Consider the following 27087-nt stretch of genomic DNA (forward strand, 5'->3'; position numbering starts at 1 on the left):
GTCAGAATGGTCTCACAGCAGGCTTGATATCCCGGCTAGCTAGCTAGCTAACTATTGAATTGTATTCAAAACAGCGGTTACTACAAACAGAACCGTTCACAAAGATACGGATTAAAATGCGTCCCGTAGCCACGAGTTAAATACGGAACGCCTATTCTACTGTCCAAATAAGGGACAATTCCGTATTTTTCGAGATGGTTGGCATCCCTAAATGAAGCCAGTAACTAGAACCGTGATTCAACGTTGCCATCTATTGCGAAATTGGACATTGAAAATGTGAGGGGACGTAACAACAATTCAAAATCGAAAGAATAATGTTGCTGTTTTAACTGCTTTAGAATGCTGGATTTTGTAGCGCATTGATTTTATAATTGTTAAAAGGCCGAGGTGTCCCTTTACTGAGAAATAATGCCCACCCTTGGAATCGAGCAGAATCGAGTATTCAGCCAAGCCATTGTATAAAACTTTATATTCAGTCTATGAACGTTACTCTTTGCAGGCGATAGCAACACTGTTTACAGGCAGTTCAACACCTGAGTCTGTGCTGGTGACCACAGAGAAAGCTCTGTTTTTACATGTCTGCGTTTAGCTCTGAATAGGCTGCTTTTGTAACCGAGTGATTAGTTTTACTCTCGTGTTCCTGTCTGTACTTTCAGATATCAGGCTTATTTTGACGATTTTGACTGATCCCTGTCAGCCGTTTCAGGGCTGTTGAAGTTCCATCATCTTCCTGCTGCTGCTTCATATTAAAAGATTTCCATCGGCGAACCAGCGGGAGGCTTTTATTGTGAAGCAGGTACAGGAAATGCTACGTGTTTGCATGCGAGTAAAAACAGGTAGTTTTAAACAACCAGATATTTTGGGAGTTCCGTGAAATGAGCGACAGTAAGACGGCAGATTCGTCGGAAATCGTTCAAAATAAAAGTCTGCCTGCGCGAAAGCAAGAAATGCGTATCTCAAAGTTTATTTTCTAAACTAGCGACGTTTTGACATGTAAAAATACTCCATTATAATTATAATGCCAATTAAAAAGGCAGTGTATTTTTATGAAACTTTCTTTATATTTCTGCCATGTTGATTTTGGAAGTGCAGTAACTCTCAATATGAAATACCATGATCTTGCTTTTTTTTAGGAGAATATAAAACTGATTCCAGCATATTTGTCATAATTAATAGGTCATGTTACCACTGAGGTGTTCTAACAACTCTAGATGATAGCTTCCTGGCTAATTGTTATAGGATAAACTATGTGGCATGGGTTTGTTAGTACACAATAAAATGTCCAGTGCTAATTCAACTCTAAATAGATACCATTTGGACCAACATTCCAGAGTCAGACCTACATTCCTGTCAACACTTGAATTAACAATGCACATTTACTGCATACAGCCCTTCACTAAATTGATATGATTACAAAGATATCAAATAAACATGATAGAAAATTTGATAGAAAATGTTGTGGTTTAACTAAACTCTACTGCTAGTATAGGTCAATGGATCATGTACATCAGGCTCTGCTACCTCCCCTGGACATGTTGTCTCAATGAAATGGGGGTGTCTTGAATACCTTGGACCCTCCACTCTTCAGATATGGTGTCACTTTTATCAAATAAGCGTCATAGAAAATGTGGCTGGGGTTTGAAAATGTAGTACATAGGCGAATTTCATTCAATTAAATCCCAATTGCTTTCTGATAGCATAACAGATAACATGCTCTGCTGCCTCCCCTGGACATGTTGTCTCAATGAAATGGGGGTGTCTTGAATACCTTGGACCCTCCACTCTTCAGATATGGTGTCACTTATATCAAATAAGCGTCATAGAAAATGTGGCTGGGGTTTGAACATGCAGTACATAGGCGAATTTCATTCAATTAAGTTCAAATTGCTTTCTGATACTATAACAGATAACATGCTCTGCTGCCTCCCATGGACATGTTGTCTCAATGATATGGGGGTGGTTTGAATACCTTGGACCCTCCACTCTTCAGATATGGTGTCACTTATATCAAATAAGCGTCATAGAAAATGTGGCTGGGGTTTGAACATGCAGTACATAGGCGAATTTCATTCAATTAAATCCCAATTGCATTCTGATAGCATAACATATATACTGCGCTGCTGCCTCCCCTGGACATGTTGTCTCAATGATATGGGGGTGTTTTGAATACCTTGGACCCTCCACTCTTCAGATATGGTGTCATTTATATCAAATAAGCGTCATAGAAAATGTGGCTGGGGTTTGAACATGCAGTACATAGGCGAATTCCATTCAATTAAATCCCAATTGCTTTCTGATAGCATAACAGATAACATGCTCTGCTGCCTCCCCTGGACATGTTGTCTCAATTAAATGGGGGTGTCTTGAGTACCTTGGACCCTCCACTCTTCAGATATGGTGTCACTTTTAACAAATAAGCATCATAGAAAATGTGGCTGGGGTTTGAAAATGTAGTACATAGGCGAATTTCATTCAATTAAATCCCAATTGCTTTCTGATAGCATAACAGATAACATGCTCTGCTGCCTCCCCTGGACATGTTGTCTCAATGATATGGGGGTGTCTTGAATACCTTGGACCCTCCACTCTTCAGATATGGTGTCACTTATATCAAATAAGCGTCATAGAAAATGTGGCTGAGGTTTGAACATGCAGTACATAGGCGAATTTCATTCAATTAAATCCCAATTGCATTCTGATAGCATAACATATATACTGCGCTGCTGCCTCCCCTGGACATGTTGTCTCAATGAAATGCGGGTGTCTTGAATACCTTGGACCCTCCACTCTTCAGATATGGTGTCACTTATATCAAATAAGCGTCATAGAAAATTTGGCTGGGGTTTGAACATGCAGTACATAGGCGAATTTAATTCAATTAAGTTCAAATTGCTTTCTGATACTATAACAGATAACATGCTCTGCTGCCTCCCATGGACATGTTGTCTCAATGATATGGGGGTGTTTTGAATACCTTGGACCCTCCACTCTTCACATATGGTGTCACTTATATCAAATAAGCGTCATAGAAAATGTGGCTGGGGTTTGAACATGCAGTACATAGGCGAATTTCATTCAATTAAATCCCAATTGCATTCTGATAGCATAACATATATACTGCGCTGCTGCCTCCCCTGGACACGTTGTCTCAATGATATGGGGGTGTTTTGAATACCTTGGACCCTCCACTCTTCAGATATGGTGTCACTTATATCAAATAAGCGTCATAGAAAATGTGGCTGGGGTTTGAACATGTAGTACATAGGCAAATTTCATTCAATTAAATCCCAATTGCTTTCTGATAGCATAACAGATAACATGCTCTGCTGCCTCCCCTGGACATGTTGTCTGAATGAAATTGAGGTGTCCTGAATACCTTGGACCCTCCACTCTTCAGATATGGTGTCACTTATATCAAATAAGCGTCATAGAAAATGTGGCTGGGGTTTGAACATGCAGTGCATAGGCGAATTTCATTCAATTAAATCCCAATTGCTTTCTGATAGCACAACAGATAACATGCTCTGCTGCCTCCCCTGGACATGTTGTCTCAATGAAATGGGGGTGTCTTGAATACCTTGGACCCTCCACTCTTCAGATATGGTGTCACTTATATCAAATAAGCGTCATAGAAAATGTGCCTGGGGTTTGAACATGTAATTTCTCGGCAAATAGTGTATTCTTATCCTCTGCTAGTACTGTTGAATACATACAGTTTTTTAAAAGTGCACATACAAGTCAAACAGTCTTGAATGCATTAAAATCTCTTTAAGAACTCAGAATATGACACACATAGTCATTGGTCATGATACATTTCATAGCAGGAAACAGCCAGTATTGGACACCTGGGCTTGTAACAGGATGTGAAGTACAACTGGCCTTCACATTAAGCAGTAACTATAAACAGTGAGCAGAATTTTTCACATTTGACATTTTTTGTGTGACTTACAAAAGCAAAACTTGTTGACTTAATTCATAGTGCAGATATGTCCTCATATCTGTGTTGAAAAATGTAGGAATTAATATTCCTACCAAACAAAAACATTTTTGTAAAAAAACACACATACAATCCACAGCTACTTGCATCTCTTGTGAAAAAGTGGGCAGTTTTGGGAGAATTCATAATTTAGTGATAATTTCACAACTGTGCCAAATAATGCCAATTCTAAAACCAAATACTTTTGAAGAGAGAAAAGCACAGTAATTATATCATTTTCATATGTTTTTAATGAATCAAGAATTTTCACTTTTAGGGTAATATTATTTTCTTTGTCTTTTATGTTTTGCATTTCAATGATTATCACAGCCCAATGAGTTGATTTGATATTTAAAGGAATTATAATGTTTTCAAAGCACCACCAGTTTCTTTGACTTTTGGAAATGTTTGGGAGAACCTCTATATTTTCCCAAAATAAACAATTCAAATTCTGGCTGACAAAGGTTGAAGCGACCATGAATACATAATTTTCTTTTAAGTTTTTTTTCCAGGAGGTCCAAGTATGAATCAATTATTTGGTCACTTAACCATCTTCCACTTTTAATTAAATCTAGATCCTCTGGTGATGTATTATTAGGCATATCCCTACCTGGATTTTGTGGCAATTCATTAATTTTAAAAGGAAATTCATTCTGACATTGGTCAGTGCATGTGTGACTTATCTGGAAAATTTTGATATCATGTAGCTTTTCACATGATTCTACCTCATTTGCTGCAAGAAAAAAATCAGATTTGGATAAGTCTGAATTTATCTTTTTTAATGTACTTAAATCATTGTTTATTATCATTTTATTATACCACTTTCCATTTTTCAATTTGCACCAAGTTACAAGTTACCAAGTTTGCACCAAGGGCTTTTGGCTTGCAAAATACATAATATTTCTAAGTTCATATAATTTTTGGTTATAAATTGAGGACATGGTAAATCGTTCATCAATTTCATTTTCAGACCATTTTGCAAGCACAAGCATAGTTTTTGGTAAATGCTTTTTATGCACCCTTTTCAATTCAAGGTTGCCTTCATGTCTACAAATTGTACAGGCATGTTTTTTAGGAACTGAATCATGACACAGTATTGATTTTTCAATAGCTTTTTTAGAACTTCCACTTGGTGTAAGTACAGTAATTTTTTCATTTTGGCTATGCATTAAACTATTATTGCATTTGCTGCATTCAAAAGAATACAGGATATGTAAATGCAGTAAATCATTTGCAAGAAAAGGTGATGTTAAATTTATGATGGTAAGTACATTCCTATATTGCATTGGGTTCTCAAAGGCACTTGAAGACTGACACAAATTGATTTTATTCAGTTTGGATATGGTACGCTTAAACTGTTGGCAATTTGTTCGCTGATGAGCCAAAATTAATCTTCCAAGACATTCTGTTATAGCACTGGTGTCTGTAAGAAACTGTAGGATATGGATAGTTTCATTTTTCATATGGCTGGATTCAATCATATCAGCACTCAAAGGGGAATGTATGATAAGGTCGTTTTGCGATCGAGGTGATATTTTGATGTCTGCCTTTATATTTTCCATTACACTTCCTTCTTTTTCCATAAAAAATATGACTGCAGTGGTGTCCTCATTACTGTTAGCAAAGTGTATGTATTTATCATTGGCACATATTTTTGCTCTGTCTGTGATAAGAACAGACCAGTAATGGCCAATTAAAGAGGATCTTCCTGCATGGCATATTATAGACTTTAGGCTGTATCTCTGCTTCCTACAACAGGAATGTCAATCACCTCAGATGGAAAAACGGGTGTTCGCAGCAGTGATACCCCATCTTCACAGGCACGAGAAACATGAAGCACCATAATGTCAGGAGGAGTTACCCATAAACTTTCTCTGAACAGCTGTTTTTGACATCTTGTGCATTGCTTGTTTGCTTCTGTTTTTAGTGTTTTCAAAAAAAGGTCACTCAAAGAACTTTGTGTCGTCAGTATGGGAATATTAAAAACAGAAGTGCTGTGTAAATCCTGGAAAATATTTTCAGTAGTCTGGCATGATTCACGCTTGTCAATATACATGACCTCAACTGCTGAATTTATGTTCAGTTCATGTACCCATTCCATGAATGGATAAATTAAATCTAATGGGTCATTTTGGTTGTTGAATGGCAGTGACTGAATGCAGGAATTTAGCTCTATCAAAACAAGATGAATTTCATTGGGTGAAAATGAATAACCAGGGTTTTGGACAGCATGGCGTAGCATTTAATAAAATTTCTGTGGAATTCTTGTCATGTATTGTGGACCTATTGTATTCAAGCAGAACTGTATTGATTTAAGATTCAGGAAGCTTTGCATTGAGGAGTTAAACCAACAGTTTGAGGACTTATTAGAAAATTTGCATATTTTAGACAGTAAAGCGTTAGATGTTTCCAATTCTTTGGTCCGCGTATTGAGGTAAAACATTTTGTTTTTTTTCTGCGGTGGCTTCTGGAAAGACCTTCAAAGGTGTTTTGGGACTTTTTTCTTTTTATCCCAGGCTTCTTCTGGCTCTTTAAAAAAATGTCTCCTTTTTCTTGTTTTTATTTTTATTTTCTCACAGAATTCCCGTTCTCTGGCTCTATACAAATTGTATAGCTTCTCTATGCATTCATCAAGCCTGTGTTTTTTGTTGTTTAAGAATAATGTTTTTGTATTCTTGAAGGTGACCTCTGAAATTGAAGTGGTTTTGTTAACATGTGGTGTCTTATCTTCATATGAACTTGAAAACCGTGACAAATTTCCTGAAAGCAGGTCTGACCAGATTGCAATTACTGGGAGGAAATTTTTTAAAAGTTTATCCAATAGAATAGGTCCAAAGTAATGATTTTTCCCATTTAAATCCATATTTTCAGTGTTCTTGACTGAATTTTTGACTCAGCCCAAACACTGTCAAAGTATTTTGAGAATGGTGATTTTGTCATATCAGGTAATGCATCAAAGGTTTGTTCAATTGGGGAGTTCAGCTCTTTATACTTACTGCTGCTTATTTTCATTACTCTTGTTTTAAGTTTACTGATGCTCTCTGATATTATGAAAGAATGGCCTCTGTTACCCAAAATAACACAAACATCATATATTATTGCACGCATATCCTCAAGAGTGTTGGAATTAACAAGAAGGCTGAATATGTACATTCCAACTTTATACCGGTCATCTTTTCCACTGTATTGTTTCTTACATAAATCACTTGCTTGTCGCATTAGGTGACTTTTGCAAGAGCGAATTATGCAGAAACTTAAATCTTTCTGTGTAGCACTTCCCGTTACGATCCTCCAACAACGCTGGAGATATGTGTCCATATTATCGTTGTTAAAGACTTGCATAGATGCCTGCAAAAGTACAAGGGACCTATCACTAGTCATTTGGACTGGTAATGTGTTACTTTGAAACAATTTCCGCTCCTGGTTTCTGATTGTACATAAGAAATGTTCTACAGAACTTTGAGTATGCTCATCAGTTACCATACATGCAACAGGAGCTGATAAGTGTGGTACTGCTGGTGTACAAACTATAATTTCATAGAATAAAATGCATTTTTTATTGATTTTTGATTTAATGATACCACCAGTTGCATCCCAAAATACTGGAGTGCTCTGGGACATCTCAGCCATAAATGTATACCTCCCTCTGTAAAACAGACTACATTAAGCGGTGATAGCTGAATGAGGTGGACAAATCATTTTAAGTGACAGTTATTCAAATCTTCATGTTCTAATTTTTCTTTCAAAAGTTTGAGTGCCTTCATTTCATCAATATCCAAGAAAGTTTTCAGATGTTGCTCAGATTTGATTTTCCGGAAGACTGCGATATCTGTCCCTATACCAGTCCTATTCTGTGCAGCCAAGGATTTCAGATCAGCAGTGCCTAGCCGGTCATTATATAATTTATACGCTGAGCTATTTTCCATAGCTGCAGCTATTGCTACCCTCTCAGGAGCCCTGAAAGGCCTTGGCCTTGCTTTCAGTGTGTTGCCAGCATGTAATATCTGCCCTGTGTAATACACGCCAAATATTGGCTCCTCTGCATCATATGCAGTTACAGTCTCTTGCATCCCACATGACTTTTGGGAACAATAGCCTTTTATTGTTAGATATGGTGCTTTTTTCCTCCTTATCTTGGCTGTGCAAAATGAATGGCTCTTAAAGACAATGGTGCAATATGGATTTGATTTATTTATCTTACTCACAAATATTGACTGCCATGAATACTTTTCAAAATATCACCCATTTCTCATATTCAGTAATTTTGTCCAGGACTCAGAAGGTATTTTGAAATAGGTGTCATCAGGAACAGAAATATGGAATTCTCCAATTGTTGCCTCATTAGACAAAACGCATTTCATATATTCCTCACTAATTAATAGTTCTTGATCTTCAGCTTCATTATTTACTATATTAATATTATTCTTGTTGCTCTGCGCATCCATACAATCAAATGCGTTTTCCTCCAGTTGTGTTGTTTCAACCTTGTTTATTACCTGTAGTTCTTGTTGGACTGTTTTTATATCATCCAGTAATATGAAATCTTTCTGTGGTTCCTGTGTTTGTCCTATTGGTTTATTAATAGTATTTTTGGTATTTGCAATTTCTATTTGTATTTCAGCATTACCATTTTTCAGATTGGTTAACAAATTACACCCCCCCCTTCTTAACATATAACCTGTCTTCGTTGGCTCTAACTGGATTTTACAGGCATTAGAGCTACAAATAAACCCAATAGAATCAAAGTTCATCTGACTATCACTATCTGATATGCCCACACATTGGAAATGATACCAGTTTCCACAGATATCACAGGCTAGCATTGGCCTTTTGCTCTTGTTTGGGGATTTGCAAACACAAAAATATTTTGAAACTTTTATTGGTAGTTCTGTAATCCAATCTTCCCCATATTGTTTTGGTATAATTTTTCGTTTTTGCTTTTCATTTCTGACTTCCTTTGTTTTTTGGATAACATTTGCATCATGATTATAGTTTATTATCTGTGTCTATCTCTCTTCAAAATGAGTCTTACTCTGTGTGTTTTGTTCCATTGAATAGACTAAGGTCTTTATGTTCCCTTTATTGCTGAACCAAATTTGACGTAGTAGTTTAATGCTTCGACTTGATGCACAGGGGGGCTTGTAGGGCTATTGTAGAGTTTTTGCCACCTCTGTCCAAAATTTTTTATTAAATAAAACCCTGCTGTTTTTTGTTTTAACTACATGAATGGCATTTCCAATTTCAAAAATATCCAATTTGTGCATTTTTTTTCCTTTAAATATGCGATGTTTGACTGCTTGTTTGCTTCCACCACATAACTTCGACCGTTGGTTTATTTTTTTAAATTTTCCCACTTCTCCACTATGCCCTTCTTCACACACTCCATAAAACATTGTCACATCCTCTCTTTCACTTGATCCCTGCTCCCTCATTCACTGCAAATGTAATTTGCTGTCCAAGCACAACCCCCTCTTGGTATTCTAGCCCACGCCCAAATTCTACTTCCACTCCACACAATGCTTTTCCCATTTCATTTGCTTTTCTATTCTTAAGTCTCAATTCATTTTTCTTTGTGCAGACTATATGAACTACCTTAGCACACCCTTTAACAGCATGTTTTCCCTGAGAATTTTGCTTGTTTCCCTGGGTTCTGTTTTTGACCCTTGCCTTTCTCCTTGCTCTCTCCTTCTTGTCCTGTCCTCCTCGCTCTGATGTCTCCCTACACCTCTGCTGCACCCTGATCACCTTGGGATCGATTATGATCGCAGTGCCAAGTACATGGCAAACACTGCCACCAATACCCTATAATTATACACATGTATTGATGGTATAAGTCAATGAGTTCTACAGTATATTTTTTAATGGACATAATATAAATCCTTGATAAATAAGAAAAGTTACTCTTTAAAAGAAAACAAAAAACTTACCCTGCGAAATTCCTGAAACTGGACATCTGCCTCTGTCCTTCTGACTCTGCCCTTATGAACCTCTGCCCACTGCATGGTGTCTTTTCCTGCAGGAATTTTAACTTCACCCTTCACCACTAGGGTTGAAATGAAGCGATTAGGCGGGGCTGGAGGTGGGGTTTGTAGGGTTGGCCCATTGGTAGAGGGAACATAGAGCTGCATGTAGGCATAGCACCATATGATTTCTGCTAACATGGGCATGCCAACATTGTCATTCAGATGGACCTGTTTAAAAAAGTCAGATGCAACAATTTGCAGTATGTCACATTTAGCATTATATATATATATATATATATATATATATATATATATATATATATATATATATATATATATATATATACCTAGTTATTTCCAAAGTAGTTTCTCCTTGTTATTTTTGAGTACAAATAACTTTTCATACCCCAGCCTTGCTCCACTGATCTAGTGCCTTTGTGGGAAAGTACCCTACAATTTCTTTGTAGGGCACACTCAGGCATGCTGCAGTGCGGTGATATTCATTCCTCAGCATCTCCTGGTGGCTCCAGTCAACCGTTAACCGAGGTGGAAAGTCCAGCACAAATGCCTGTATGAAAATTATCAAAATGATCCGTCTATGCAATGTGCTGTTTAGCCACAATGTAATTATGCTTAATTTCTGCACCTCTGGTTGCATTATCTGCTTATTTCAATTGACACTCTGGATGATATGGACAAGGAATCTCACATGGTAGAATGAAGAAGTATGAAAGTTTATCATATTGATTTACATTGTACTTTTTACATTCACTGTACCTTTGGCCAGTGGTAGAGTATAGCCTGAAGCAACGATTTAAAATCTTTTGCAGCTCCCTCAATGGTTCTGCTGGTTGTTAGTGTCAGGGTTCTGTGTCTTCCCCCCCTTGTTATTCCTGGTTGGGCCGCCAGATGGCGGCACCCCTGCTTTGTGTCCGGTTAATGGTTTTATTGTTTCTCATTATCCCATTATTAGTTACTGATTGTCTCGTGTTCCCTTCCCTCTCTGTGGCCTGATTGTTCATTGTGCCCTCCTGTGTCTCGTCTGCGTCGCTTCTATTTAAGTCTCCCTCTTCCCTCACTCAGGCGCTGGATTCTTGCGGTTCTGTTCCTGCCTGTATGCCTGTTTGTGGTTCTGTTACCTGTTTGTGGCTTTGTTACCTGCGTGCGTGTTCCTTGCCTTTCGTAGCCTGCCTGCTCCTTGTCTACTCTGTTCTCTGCATTTTTTGGGATTTTTGTATTTTTGTTTTTCTGCGTTTTTGAGGTTTTCTTTGTGTTTTTTCATAACCGCCCTGCGAGGCTTTCTGTTCCCTTTGTTCCCCGTTCTTTGCATTAAAGTCTTTTGTTTTCCCCATTTTGGAGTTTTGTGTTTTTGGCACTCTGCTTTTGGGTCCATTCCCGTGCCCCGCCCTGACAGAAGAATCCAGCCAGAACTGGACCCAGCAGAGTTTTTTTTTTTTTTTTTTTCTTCCCCCCTTTTTTTTTCTCTCCTCAGGGTTGTTTGTTTTTTGCTGGCCATGCCACCGGTGTGGAGCAAGCCGGTGGGGGCTGGGGAGGCCTCCGACCCAGGTCCGGCCATGGAACGGGCTCCCCTGTCCAGTAGCCAGTGGGCAGAAAGGCTGTTCGAAACATGCCAGGGGTCGCGCCCTTTCCTGGACTACGTGGGTGAGTTCCGCGCCATGGCCGCTAAGGCCAACCTGCCCCAGTCAATCGTGTGCCAGCTCTTCAAAGACAACATGAGGGACCCCCTCCACGGCGGGCTCATGTATTCTGGCGTGGACAAGTGCGGGGACTTCGACGTTCTGTTCGCTACGGCCCTGCACTGGGACGAGTACCTCCGGGGGGTTGCAGAAATGCCCCCTCTGGCGGAGAGGTACTCGCAGCCCAGCGAACCGGAGCCCGCCATCCCGCCGGAGCCGCCCGCCCTGCCAGTTGTCCCGCAGGAGCTGCCTGCCCGGCCCTGCCAGTTGTCCCGCAGGAGCTGCCTGCCCGGCCCTGCCAGTTGTCCCGCAGGAGCTGCCTGCCCGGCCCGCCGTCCCGCAGGAGCTGCCTGCCCGGCCCGCCGTCCCGCAGGAGCTGCCTGCCCGGCCCGCCGTCCCGCAGGAGCTGCCTGCCCGGCCCGCCGTCCCGCAGGAGCTGCCTGCCCGGCCCGCCGTCCCGCAGGAGCTGCCTGTCCGGTCCGCCGTCCCGCAGGAGCTGCCTGTCCGGTCCGCCGTCCCGCAGGAGCTGCCTGCCCGGCCCGCCGTCCCGCAGGAGCTGCCTGCCCGGCCCGCCGTCCCGCAGGAGCTGCCTGCCCGGCCCGCCGTCCCGCAGGAGCTGCCTGCCCGGCCCGCCGTCCCGCAGGAGCTGCCTGCCCGGCCCGCCGTCCCGCAGGAGCTGCCTGCCCGGCCCGCCGTCCCGCAGGAGCTGCCTGCCCGACCCGCCGTCCCGCAGGAGCTGCCTGCCCGGCCCGCCGTCCCGCAGGAGCTGCCTGCCCGGCCCGCCGTTCCGCAGGAGCTGCCTGCCCGGCCCGCCGTCCCGCAGGAGCTGCCTGCCCGGCCCGCCGTCCCGCAGGAGCTGCCTGCCCGGCCCGCCGTCCCGCAGGAGCTGCCTGCCCGGCCCGCCGTCCCGCAGGAGCTGCCTGCCCGGCCCGCCGTCCCGCAGGAGCTGCCTGCCCGGCCCGCCGTCCCGCAGGAGCTGCCTGCCCGGCCCGCCGTCCCGCAGGAGCTGCCTGCCCGGCCCGCCGTCCCGCAGGAGCTGCCTGCCCGGCCCGCCGTTCCGCAGGAGCTGCCTTCTCGGCCCCGCGTCCCAGAGAAGCCCCCTGTCCTGCCTGTCGCCCAGCAGGGGCCTTCTCCGCCTGCCCTGCCTGTCTCCCAGCAGGGGCCTTCGCCGCCTGCCCTGCCTGTCGCCCAGCAGGGACCTTCGCCGCCTGCCCTGCCTGTCCTCCCACAGGGGCCTTCGTCGCCTGCTCGGCCCGCCGCTCCCCGGGAGCAGCCTCCTGCTTCGCCCCGCGCCCTGGAGAAGCCTCACGCTTCGCCCCGCGCCCAGGAGAGGCCTCCTGCCCAGCCAGGTTCCCTACGGCTGGGGTCCGCGTTCCTGTCTCCGGCCCAGCCGGGTTCCCTGCAGCTGGGGTCTGTGTCCCTGTCTCCTGTCTTGCCCAGTGCTCCTGTCCTGCCCAGTGCTCCGGCGCCCCCTGTAGCTTTGGCGCCCCCTGTAGTTCCGGCTCCCTTGTCCCCCGGTGTAGTCGCGCCCCCTAGTGTCTGTGCTCCACCCAATGTTCCCGCACCCTCCAGTGTTCCCAACCGTGCGTCCGTGTGTTCCCCGGCCCCCCTGTCTAGTTGTCTGCCCGTCTGTTTGTCTGTCAGTTTACCCGCATGTGTGTCAGCCAGTTTGTTGGCCTGTTTGTCTGCCCCCCAGGCCGTCGGCCCATCGGCCAATGTGTTTGCCCGCCTGTCTGCCTGTCTGTCTGTGTGCCAGTCCGCGTGTTTTTTGTCTTGTTTGCCCTTGTGTCAGTCCCTGTGTCAGTCTTTGGGCTCACCCCTCTCCTTCCCTGTCTGCCTGTCCCTTTGTGTGTCGGTCGGTGTCGCTGTGTGCCTCCCCGCCTGCTTGTCCCTTTGTCTGTCTGTGTAGGTTTCCTGGTGTTGTGCCTGTATCTGTCAGTCCGTTTTTCCTTCAGTCTTGTCCAATCCAGTCCAGTGTTTTGTCTTGCCCCATCTCGTTACTGTCCAGTGTACTGTCTCGTCTAGTCCCAGTCCAGTCCTGTGTCTACCTCGCCCCAGTCCAGTCCTGTATGTCTGCCTTGCCCCTGTCCGAGTCCCCTGGTTTTTCCGAGTCCCCTGGTTTTTCCGAGTCCCCTGGTTTTTCCGAGTCCCCTGGTTTTTCCGAGTCCCCTGGTTTTTCCGAGTCCGGGGTTCTGAGTTCTGAGTTTTCTGTCGCCCGAGTCCGGGTTCTGTTTTTCCGAGTCGCCCGAGTCCGGGTTCTGTTTTTCCCAGTCGCCCGAGTTCGGGTTCTGTTTTTCCGAGTCGCCCGAGCCCGAGTTCTGAGTTTCCTGTGTCGCCCGAGTCCGGGCCCTGAGTTTCCTGTCGCCCAGGTTCTGTCCAGCTCTGAGTCTCCTGTCGCCCGAGTCCTGTCTGGATCCTGAGTTTCCTGTCGCCCGAGTCCTGAGTCTCCTGTTGCCCGAGTCCTGTCCAGCCCTGAGTCTCCTGTCGCCCGAGTCCTGTCCAGCCCTGAGTTTTCTGTCGCCCAAGTCCTGAGTCTCCTGTTGCCCGAGTTCTGTTCCAGCCCTGAGTCTCCTGTTGCCCTCAGTCTCCTGTCCAGCCCTGAGTTTCCTGTCGCCCAGGTCCTGCCCAGCCCTGAGTTTCCTGTCGCCCGGGTCCTGCCCAGCCCTGAGTTTCCTGTCTCCCGGGTTCCTGAGTTCTGTTTTCCTGTCCCCGCCCTCCAGTTCACCCCCTCCCAGGGTCGGCCTCCTGGGACGTCAGGAGCCGTCCCTTGGGGGGGGGGGGGGGTACTGTCAGGGTTCTGTGTCTTCCCCCCTTGTTATTCCTGGTTGGGCCGCCAGATGGCGGCACCCCTGCTTTGTGTCCGGTTAATTGTTTTATTGTTTCCCATTATCCCATTATTAGTTACTGATTGTCTCGTGTTCCCTTCCCTCTCTGTGGCCTGATTGTTCATTGTGCCCTCCTGTGTCTCGTCTGCGTCGCTTCTATTTAAGTCTCCCTCTTCCCTCACTCAGGCGCTGGATTCTTGCGGTTCTGTTCCTGCCTGTATGCCTGTTTGTGGCTTTGTTACCTGCGTGCCTGTTCCTTGCCTTTCGTAGCCTGCCTGCTCCTTGTCTACTCTGTTCTCTGCATTTTTTGGGATTTTTGTATTTTTGTTTTTCTGCGTTTTTGAGGTTTTCTTTGTTTTTTCATAACCGCCATGCGAGGCTTTCTGTTCCCTTTGTTCCCTGTTCTTTGCATTAAAGTCTTTTGTTTTCCCCATTTTGGAGTTTTGTGTTTTTGGCACTCTGCTTTTGGGTCCATTCCCGCGCCCCGCCCTGACAGTTAGGTTGTTGCTGGGGGCAAGAAGGCACACAATATCTGGGTCCTCTGGGATTGCTGCCCCCATTACTTCCCTTTGGAGATCCAAAGCAGATGCTCCGGGGTTGCACAGGTACCCAAACGACAGACAGCCGCTTGATGTGGTCACAATCCCATCCACCAAGCTTCACAAATGTGAGTCTCCAATTACTAAAACAAACTGAGTGAGAGAAACTAAATGAGGCATACATTTAAATGGAAAAAAAAAACATTTCAGTTCAGCACAGTTCAGCTAACCTTTTGGTCCTGAGCGATGTGTGGAAGGACCAGCTTGTGTTGTCCTCCAGTGATTCTAGAAAGGGGCCATGAACAAGGCTGGTGGCGGAGTCCTTCCCCGTAGATATCCATATGTAGTACTGAATATTAGCAACTGGGTCTTGAAAGTTCTGACAATTCAAATAGTCCTGGGCTGCGTTTCCGAGTTTCGATGTACCTTAACGTTTTACGAAGGTTCTTAAGGTATACCTTCTTAAGGGAAACCGCTTTTTTACGAGTGTTTCCCAGACTATACCTTAAGGCAACTCTTAAGGGACAACTTAAAGGTACATCGTAAGTTGGAGCTGGCCTTCACTGTGGTGCTGAAAAGTTTATCAATCGATGCCAAGCGAATCGATTGTCTCACTTGTAAAGGCTTGTGAATGACGTTTTAATATAACAAGTGTTGTCATAATCATTTTACATCAATCTAATATTGCAGAAGAGGAAGCTATGCCTACTAGAGATCATCTGCTAATCTCTTTAAGAGTCCGTTAAGACGAGACGTTGTGATAGTTTCAATAAATACGTACATATAGGCTACAAAGGATAAAATTAAAAAAGCATCAATCGGGACATATAAGCCATAGTCTGGGACTTTGTGGAAGCCCAGGGAAAAGGATATAGGCTACATATGGGTGAATTATTTTGTTCTTATTGAAACAAAGGTCTAATGTTAATTTGTTTCTGTCACACAATATATAGGCAACTGTAGCAGCATATCACTGCACTGCACTGATTCCCGCGAACTTTTCTCTGCAATGCAAAAATGATCAAAAGCGCGTCTGTGGAAATTGACCATGATGAATTCTGCCTTATGAATAGGTCTACCTGTTAAAGTGATTTGTTCATCCACCTTAATTTGCTGTTGGATAATCAAGTTTAACCAAGAATATCATTATTGGGTTGTTTACCGAAAATCGTAAAACAACATGGTAAGAAAAATGTTCCGTAATGTTGATATTTACCCAGTGCTATTTTGTTTTATATAGGAGGTGTGAGCTAAAGGAAGGGGATGTAGATCATTTGGCTATGTTTGTCCATTATGAGCCACTGTACCTGTATGTGTGTTTATGGCTAGGCCAATCAACGTGTTCTAGTTCGGTCATGCAAGTAGACTCACTCAACGTTGTTTTTGCACACACAGGTTTTATATTCTTAATAAACCGGCGGTTTGTTCCAAGTCAGTGCGATCATTGACTCACACACAAACGAACTAATTTCTACAGGGTATGCAGTCAGAAAAGCCATATCCTAAGTTAGCGCCACTACGTATGAATTCAAAAAACTTTTTTTTTCTTTTCACAAATTGGATTAGTATCATGGATAGGCCCTATACTTAATTACCATCATGATGGGGATAGACAGGTAAAACGACAACATTCTCACGACGTGCTATGCACAGAAACGTTGATTGGATAATTAATTTTCGTAAAGTTAATATTAAACTATCTATGTAATTTTCGCATGCAGATGTGCTACTAGATGCGCACTGTAGTACAACTGTCGATTTGAAAAGCAAAATGTTGGCATAATAAGGCTGAAACCGCGGAGCGCATCGCTAAGAGACAGCTTACGAGTGCCTCAGACCACCCTTTTAAAGGTATACCTTAATTAAGGTACACCTTAGCTGGGAGACGCTGGGAAACAGCTCGAGAGCTAAAGGAAGAGCTTAAGGGATACCTTACGACGCACGTAGCGCTAAGGAGACTCTGGGAAACGCAGCCCTGATATGTCTTAGCTCTGACAGCTCTAAGGGTTCTGACAGTTGTGACAGTTATTCTGTTCTGTGTGTCTGTTAGAGTGAGAAGGCAACTCCCCCTACCCATCCCCCAACATGTTTGAATCTAAACAAAATGTTTAAATTGTAGGGAAAAATCAGCAAATGCAGGTGAAATTAGGTCAATGGCATGCAAAAGGAAGACAGTGTAGTTAGTCTGACAGTAATAATAACAGTGTAATTACAAGAAAGCCCCCTGAGCAATAAAAAAGCATGAAAAGATATTTTTTGTGAATAAATATTTTTATTTTCAGAAAAGTAAGGCATACATTACAGAGAAAATCTTTCATAAAAGTATAGCATGTCAGCCTCCTCCCAAATTTGACGCAAACAAGATTCAGTTGAGTCTACACACTCCAACAGTCCCCTTCATCCCCGGGAACTATTACTTTCTCGCAGTATGGACTTGCACTCCCTCTGGCACCCCCCCCCACCCCCATTTCATTGAGACAACATGTCCAGGGGAGGCAGCAGAGCATGTTATCTGTTATAGTATCAGAAAGCAATTGGGATTTAATTGAATGAAATTCACCTATGTACTGCATGTTCAAACCCCAGCCACATTTTCTATGACGCTTATTTGATATGTGACACCATATCTGAAGAGTGGAGGGTCCAAGGTATTCAAAACACCCCCATATCATTGAGACAACATGTCCAGGGGAGGCAGCAGAGCATGTTATCTGTTATGCTATTAGACAGCAATTGGGATTTAATTGAATGGAATTCGCCTATGTACTGCATGTTCAAACCCCAGCCACATTTTCTATGACGCTTATTTGATATACGTGACACCATATCTGAAGAGTGGAGGGTCCAAGGTATTCAAAACACCTCCATATCATTGAGACAACATGTCCAGGGGAGGCAGCAGAGCATGTTATCTGTTATAGTATCAGAAAGCAATTTGAACTTAATTGAATGAAATTCGCCTATGTACTGCATGTTCAAACCCCAGCCACATTTTCTATGACGCTTATTTGATATAAGTGACACCATATCTGAAGAGTGGAGGGTCCAAGGTATTCAAGACACCCCCATATCATTGAGACAACATGTCCAGGGGAGGCAGCAGAGCATGTTATCTGTTATAGTATCAGAAAGCAATTTGAACTTAATTGAATGGAATTCGCCTATGTACTGCATGTTCAAACCCCAGCCACATTTTCTATGACGCTTATTTGATATAAGTGACACCATATCTGAAGAGTGGAGGGTCCAAGGTATTCAAGACACCCCCATTTCATTGAGACAACATGTCCAGGGGAGGCAGCAGAGCATGTTATCGGTTATGCTATCAGAAAGCAATTGGGATTTAATTGAATGAAATCCGCCTATGTACTGCATGTTCAAACCCCAGCCACATTTTCTATGACGCTTATTTGATATAAGTGACACCATATCTGAAGAGTGGAGGGTCCAAGGTATTCAAAACACCCCCATATCTTTGAGACAACGTGTCCAGGGTAGGCAGCAGAGCATGTTATCTGTTATAGTATCAGAAAGCAATTTGAACTTAATTGAATGAAACAGCGGATAGTTGATGTTACAAGGTAGCATAGAATGTTGAAGTAATGCATTTTAAATTACTCTAATTCTTCCCTTACCATTCAGTTAAACTCATGTACTGATGTAATGTTGTATTAGATATTGCAATAATAATTAAAAGTAATGGGTGTATTTTATCTTCAATTCTCCTTTTAAATTTTTGCATTGTCATTGTTAAAAATGTAGGGAAAAAAATAGAAAAAAAGAAGACATATTTGTTTGTAATTAATATTAGTTTTGTGAATGGTTTTACAATGTCTGTGTTTAATATCAAAGTTGTTTTAATATTGTACAAATAGAAAACGAATAGTTCATATTTTAGGACAACTGCAGTCCGATTTGTCATTAATTAATTTCATTTTGTTGAACGTAACAGTGGTTTTATCGTCTGAAATTTTCAGACCCGCGCGAAAGTCCTTACTGTCGCTAGCTTCACACTGCTAAAATAAATATATAATTATTTTGGGCTATTCTGTTAGCGGACCAAAAGTCAGTGTAACGTTACACGTAACTTACTGAAATAAAGCACCAGTAAGTGGCTGTAGGCTTGAGGTAAAGTTACCACCTCACATTCTGCTCACGTCTTATAATTAGGGTTGTCTTGTATTCGGCCAATACGTTACGTTTGTAGTGTTTATGAACTTGAATGAACCGCTATTAGCCTAAAGTTGTGTAGGCTATTATGCTAATATAAATGGAAGAAAGAGTGCCGCGTCACAGAGCAGACATGGGTTTTAGGTAAATTTAATGCTACAAAATTACGAAATTTAGTGTGCCTCTTTTTCCCTCTCTGAATTTACAAAAATGAATCGCACCCGCGATAACGTTATATGTAAGTATTTTAACTCTAAGCTAACCGTTTTGTTTTTGTATTACATTTTATTAAAAGGTGCAACACATTTTTTTACAATGATTAGCTAAAGGAGGTTTTTGTCCTTATTTTTCAAGTGTGATACAGACAGTTAATGCCATAGGCCTAATGAGAAGCTATGTATTGTGGTCCAGCAATGTTGTGCTGTCAGTGAAGACTAGAAATAGGTATTGCCACAGTTCACCATTGGTATGAATTTTGTTTTGAGTTACAGCTACAGAAATCAAGTGCCTAAATAAATGTTGGGCAATTGAAGTGACCACAACAAAAAAAATCTACAGTTCATTTAGCCAGTAAGTGAAGTTTCTCACATCGCTGAGTTGCATTTGTAGTGAATTTTTGATTTGCAGTTGAAAAGAATGTGTTTAGGGGCCCGGCTATGGTATATTGTATCGGACTTGCTGTGATATTTTACTATACTTGCTCGATATGGATAAAGTCAATGTATCTTTAGCCAAAAAGAAGGTTGTTCATATCATATTTTCTAATTGAAATAAACTAATTGAAGGCATCTTTTTGCATTCAACACAGATAAAAACTGGGAAAGGTACCCATTTGTGGACCTGAGGCATGGTTAGCTGTGACACTGCATGGCACTCATCTTCTATTTCAAAGCAGTAGGGCAGCACCCATCTACTTATTTGTGGTGAATTTGAAAGTTTACTTTGCACATTTATTTAGACTATGAAGTATTTTCTTTTTTTCTTCTTTTTTTAAATTATTTTTTAATTGGGTTGAGTGATTGGAATGATATAAAAGCAGGCTTGAAGGAAATTTATCTATTGTAGAAAGTAAGTAAGTATTGTAAAAAGTGCACCAATAATTAATCTGTTAACATCTTTATAAATTTATTTTGGTTTATTTTATCTCTTTTTGTAATCATCATGTTGCAATATTTCAGGTCCTGAATGATGGTTCATTGATTTGTGCTCCCTCCTGTCTGGCCAAGGCGCTGTACTCATAACAGGTATGATCACAACTAGCTACTTAACTGCGAATCGGGCTGTCAGTATTTTTATTTTTAGAAACATTTATTAGATGACAGCTTCATTCTCTTGCTCTCGTTTTGAATAGCTTATTTATTTTTAGATCTCTAGTTCTCTTAAAAGCAAGTAATGAATTTCATTAGTTGATGGCTCCTGTTAACATGTTGAATTTCAGATCCTGGCTGTGATAGCCTTTATCTGCTCTCTCCTTCTTCGATGTGGTGTAGACGGCACTGCTGAGCTTGCGCGCGGTATGTTAACAGTCAGACTTTTCTAAAGAAAACTGTTTTACAAGTTAAGTTTCCTTTACTGATATCACTTTGTTGTTGTTTTTCCCCAGATTTGAATAAAGGTTGCAGTTCAAAGACCTCAACTAGGGGCCAGTTACTTAAACATTATAGGTTAAAACATCCACATTATGGGGGCAGGCACCCATATCCTTGCCCATATATTAGTTGTCCATGTACATTTAAGTCATGGAATGCGCTCAGGTGACACATCTGTAGAGTCCATAACAGAGAGACATCACAGCAAACATTGTCATTTCCCACATTCAACTCTCATGTTTGTGGATTCTCTGAAATTGCCCCTGAAAAGGAGTATTTTACTCATATAAAATGTCTAAGCTTAGTAAAAGTAAAAATGTATGGCAGAGCTGTTGTATTGGATTGTGTTAGATTGCACTTGTGTTCCTAATAAAGTGCTTGGTGAGTGTATGTTAAATAATATCAAATTATATCAGGTTTGATAGAATCACCCAGCACTGCTTCATCTTGTTATTCTTATACACATAGCACTGTTTGAAGTATCATGCTATTTTCATTAAACTATTATGTAAGGGAAACCTGAAATGCAAAAGTTACTCTTTAGAATTCTGCAAAATCTGTGTGTGATTTCATAGTTTGGTTTTGTCCTTTCTTTCTCTCCTATGTAAAGGATTCCGATGCTACAGCTGTTTCGAGGGAGCTTCAAAGTTATCCTTGGCATCTACAGCATCAATGTTGAGGGAGGTGATGCCACCACTCCTCCAGCCGATGTTGGAATAGTGATCGAGGGTGTTGAAGTTCTGCATGACTTGGGAGACATCGCATCTGCATGTGCACTCTTAATGGGTGTAATATATGCACTGAACCTCAGTTATCCTCAGGAACTGAAAGCCTTCTTTGAAGTACTTCAGAAGGTCTTCCTTCACCTGTATGCTTGCAGACTCTCAACCAAGGTACAGATGCTCAAGAACCAACTGTATGAATGAGCCAACCATTTGATTTGGATGCTGAATGTTCTGTGGAATAGGCAAAATTATATTTTGGGCCAAAACTGAATAAAATGATTACCATTACCTGTTTGAAAATAGGAGAGCAGGGAAAAACTACATGTGAGAAAAATAACCAATGATTTGGCAAACTTTTGGAAAACTACTACCATAAGTAAAAAGTGGTAGTCTAGTGGTACTACTAAGTGACAAGTGAAAGGATGTGGAATTGAGAGACCATGCAGCACCAAAATTGTTGACAACTGAATGTATATTTTGCGGACTTTGTAACACCAAGCTGCACCAAAAACAACTGCAAGGAAGTTGGATTGTCAGACCGTCTTGCATATACTGGCAAAACAAACACTACTTTAACAGAATGCTGCAACACGAGTTGACATGTTTGTTAAAATGTTTGCATCTCAGGTTTTTTCCCCCCACAATGCTAAAATAAATGTTGACAGCGTCAAGTGTGTTGTTAGATGGTTAGACCATTATGCTGTTACAAAAAAAATTTGAAAACTGCAAGCCTGTTGTATTGTTAGACCATAATATTGACAAATAAAGGGATATTTTGTTGGATTTTTATGCTGCATCAAGGCAGTTTACAACTGTTAGTGTTGGACCATGCTGCACCATAATGTTGCCAACTGAAAGTATGGTTTAGTATATGTAGGGCTGCAACTAACGATTGTTTTTTAAAAATTATTATTATTATTATTATTATAATCTGTCGATTATTTTTCCTATTAGTCGATTAGTTGTTTGGGCTTTGGGAAACTGATTGACATTTTGACCATTTTCTGACATTTTATACACCAAGGTGCAACCTAAAGTGTTTTATTTTGTCCCGACCAACAGTCCAAAGATATTCCCAAAGATATTCAGTTTACTGTCATAGAGGACTAAAGAAACCAGAAAATATTCACATTTAAGAAACTGGAACCAGAGAATTTTAGCATTTTTTTTTGACTCAAAACAATCGATTCATCAAAATAGTTGGCGATTAATTTTCTGTCATTGATTAATCGACTAATAGTGCAGCTCTAATTATATGTGTTACACTTATGGTGCCAAAAATGTTACTCTATTGTTTTTTTGGACCAAGTGCACCAGAATGTTAACTGAATAAGTGCTGTGTTGGTGAATAAAGGAAATAACAAAAATTTGTTGGGTGTACCAAATTCATTTGTGTGGAACCTGTTGACAAACTAGAATTATGTCAAACTAATAAGTAAAAAATAAATTGGATGAAAACCTAATGTTTTAATTAATTGAACTTAAATGTATTATTTTACTACTACAAATAATATCTATGTTGAAAAATGTAAAATATGTAGCCTGTAAATATATTCTTTAAGTCCATATAACATAACTGACTTAATTTGGGTAGGCTTAAATATCTCTTGTTGATCAGAAGTTATTTTTTTTAGTTGGCACAATTCACAATCATTGTGTTACTGTAATACAAGTTCATTAACTTAGATGACCTTAAAAGCAAAAATGTTAACTAACCTAACAAAATTATGTGGAACCTGTTGACAAAATAAATTTAATTAAAGTCAATGTTTCAATTTTTTGAGTGTTGGAAAGTGGTGGAAACTTAGAGCAGAGTTGAAGTTCCCTGACATTGCACACTGAGGTATACAGCAGAAATCACTATTAGTATTAGCCCACTTCTGACACGTTAATTGTCTTGAAAAAGACATTTTCCCCTATTCACGAAAATTTCATATATGGAAATAAAATAGGACACCAATAATTTCAAGTTCAGACAGAGTAATAGGTTATATACAAAGTAAATTCTCCATCAACCTTAGTTCATTTTCAGCTCATTTAGCGACAGCGGCTACCTTGACCGTGTTGACTGGTGGAAGTCAGGAGACCTGTTTTCCGGTTTGGTCACGTTCAACATAACCCCTATTACACAAAGGCTGATACGGACAGAGAACCTGTGACAAATAATGCTTGACAGGGCAGGGTTTACATAGACAGAGTCAACTGAGAAATGGTGTGTAACGAGGGCGGAACAATAGGGAAAAGGTGGCAACAATGACGAAGGGGAACAGATCACTGGCACAGGTAAATACACAGAAGAAAATGCAAGACCCCTGCAAGGCCAGACATGATCAGCAGGGGCATAAAAACAAAAGTTAATGTAGGAGTCCTGATAGTACCCCCCCCTCCTATGGGCGCCTCCTGACGTCCCAATTAGTGGTACGGGATGGTGCTTGTGGAAGTCCCGGATGAGTGTGGGGTCCAGGATGTCCCGAGCAGGGACCCAACACCTCTCCTCAGGACTGTAGCCCTCCCAATCCATGAGGTACTGGAGACCACGACCCTGCCGGCAGACATCCAGCAGGTGACGTACCATGTAGGTTTCAGCACCATCGATGAGGCGGGGGAGAGGAGGGGGCTTGGGGGCAGGGCAGAGGGGGTTGCAGATGAGGGGTTTGATCCGTGACGTGGAATGTGGGGTGGATACGGCAGAGGGTGGGGGGCAGTTTCAGGCACACTGCGACTGGGCTGATCACCTTGGCGATGGGGAAGGGCCCAATGAACAAAGGAGCCAACTTGCAGGAGTCTACCTTCAGAGGGATGTCCCAGGAGGATAGTCACACTCGCTGAGCCTGGTGATATCATGGAGCCGTGGTATGATGAAGGTTGGCCTGTTGATTTATCCTGGCTCCGGAACGCAGCAGGGCCCTCCGGGCACGCCTCCAGGTTCATTGGCACCTCTGGATAAATGCCTGTGGAGATGGAATGCCAACCTCCTCCTCCTGGGACGGGAACAGGGGGGTTGATAGCACAGGCAACACTGAAAAGGGGACAAACCAGAGGAAGAAGAGGGTAGGGAGTTGATCGCGTCCACCCAGGGGACTTGCCGGCTCCAGGAAGAGGGCTCTTGGGAGGACACGCAACAAAGCACCGTCTCCAGCTGCTGGTTAGCCCGCTCTGTCTGGCCATTAGTCTGTGGGCGGAAACCAGAAGAGAGGTTAACCCTTGCCCTGAGCAGCTTACAAAAAGCCCTCCAGAAGTGGGAGGTGAAGTGAGGACCTCTGTCCAACACTGATCCCGTGGGTAGATCGTGCAGCTTGAAGACATGGTGGATGAGGAGGTTGGCAGTCTCCTTAGCAGAGGGTAGCTTGGGGAGAGGGACCAGATGAACAGATTTTGAAAAACGGTCCACAATGGTTAAAATGGTGGTGTTACCGTCAGATTGAGGCAGTCCAGTAATAAAGTCCAGCGCAATGTGGGACCAGGGTCTCCCGGGAACTGGCAAGGGCTGTAGCAGACCAGATGGGGGTCGGTTGGAGGTCTTGTTCTGAGCACAGGCTGGGCAGGCTGAGACGAAACTGTGAATATCCTCCCTCATGGAAGGCCACCAGAACCTCTGACCGATGAAGGCTGTCGTGCGTCTGATGCCAGGGTGACAAGCTAGTCTTGAGGAGTGTCCCCACTGGAGAACCTGGGAGCGGACAGGCTGAGGAACATACAGCAGGTTAGCGGGACAGGAGCTGGGACCCAACTCACCCTGCTGTGCAGACCGGACTGCGGATTCAATATCCCACTGGGCTGCTGCGACCAAGCATCGTTTGGGGAGAATGGTGGTGTCCTCCGGAACCTCCTCGAATGCCAGGAACTGCCGGGAGAGGGCATCTGGTTTGCCATTCTTAGAGCCGGGACAATAGGACAGGGTGAAGTTGAACCGGGAAAAGAAGAGTGACCAGCGGGCTTGGTGGGAGTTGAGGCGTTTTGCGGACCTGATATATTCAAGGTTTTTATGATCAGTCCATACCAGAAAGAGGGTGCTTGTCCCCTCAAACTAATGCCTCCATTCCTCCAGAGCCAGCTTGACAGTGAGTAGCTCCCGATTCCTTATGTCATAATTGCGCTCGGTGGGTGTTAATCTGTGTGAGTAGGGTGCAGGGGTGCAGTTTACCATCCTCTGATGAGCGCTGGGACAACACGGCACCTACTCCCACATCAGACGCGTCAGTCCCCACAATGAATTGGCAGGCGGGGTCAGGCTGGATCAGGATGAGGACAGTGGAACCGCCTCTTAAGCTCAGAGAAGGCCTCCTCAGCAGCTGGGTTCCAACTAAATCTCACTTTGGAGGAGATCAGGGAAGTGAGGAAGGCAACCAGGGCACTGAAGTTATGGATGAAGCGGCGGTAAAAGTAGGAAAACCCTAAGAAACGTTGCATCTCGCAACGGGACGTAGGTTGGGGCCAATCTTTTACCACCTTGACCTTTTGGGAACACCTCCTGCTGTAATCACGTAGCCCAAGAACGAGATCGTGCTCTAGTGGAACTCGCACTTCTCCGCCTTCACAAACAGCTGATTCTCCAAGAGACGCTGGAGCACCCGTTGGAAGTGCTGGACGTGTTCAGAGAGCGAGCTGGAAAAGATCAAGATGTCATCCAGGTAGACAAAGACAAACTGGTTTAACATGCCTCGGAGGATGTCATTAACCAGAGATAGGAAGACTGCAGGGCTGTTAGTAAGCCCAAATGGCATCACTAAGTACTCATAATAGCCTGACAGTGTATTAAAGGTGGTCTTCCACTCGTCCCCCTCCCTTATTCAGACCAAATGATAGGCGTTGCGGAGGTCAAGTTTAAAAAAAACGGTGGCACCTTGAAGCAATGGCAGAGGACATCAGAGGAAGCGGATAGCGGTTCTTCACAGTGATCACACTGAGACTTCTGTAATCAATGCAGGGACGGAGTGACCCATCCTTCTTGGCGACAAAGAAGAATCCTGCACCCGCTGGGGAAGAGGAAGGACGAATTATGCCAGCAGCTAGAGAGTCCTGGATGTACTTGTCCATGGCCTCCGTCTCTGACGGTGACAGGGAGTACAAACGACCTCTAGGTGGCAAAGTCGCTGGAAGGAGCTCTATGGCACAATCGTAGAGACGGTGAGGTGGTAGGGAGGTGGCCCGTGTTTTGCTGAACACTCCCTTGAGGTCCAGATATTCAGGAGGGACAGTAGACAGGTCAGGGAATTCCTCTGGGGACGAAGGCACGGAGTTTGGTGAGGCAGGAGCCGCACGGAGGCAGTGGTTGAGACAGAAAGGACTCCAGCCTAACACCTTGTTACTGGCCCAGTCAATGTGGGGGTTGTGCTGAGCAAGCCAGGGATGGCCTAGAATGACGGGGGCCTGGGGTGAATCGATCAGATAAAGCATGATGTTCCCCCAGTGATTGCCCGAGATGAGAAGACTCATCACTGTGGTATGAGTGATCTGGGCTAGTTTCACTCCTGTCAGAGTGTTGGCTTCCGGGGGTGGCTGCAACCGAGTGGAAGGGATACAAAGTCGGACAGCCAAACTGGCATTGATAAAGTTCCCCTCTGCCCCTGAGTCGATGAGCACCGATACAGTGTGTCTTCGGC

This window comes from Anguilla anguilla, chromosome 6, assembly GCF_013347855.1.
Source record: "Anguilla anguilla isolate fAngAng1 chromosome 6, fAngAng1.pri, whole genome shotgun sequence".
Lineage (NCBI taxonomy): Eukaryota > Metazoa > Chordata > Actinopteri > Anguilliformes > Anguillidae > Anguilla > Anguilla anguilla.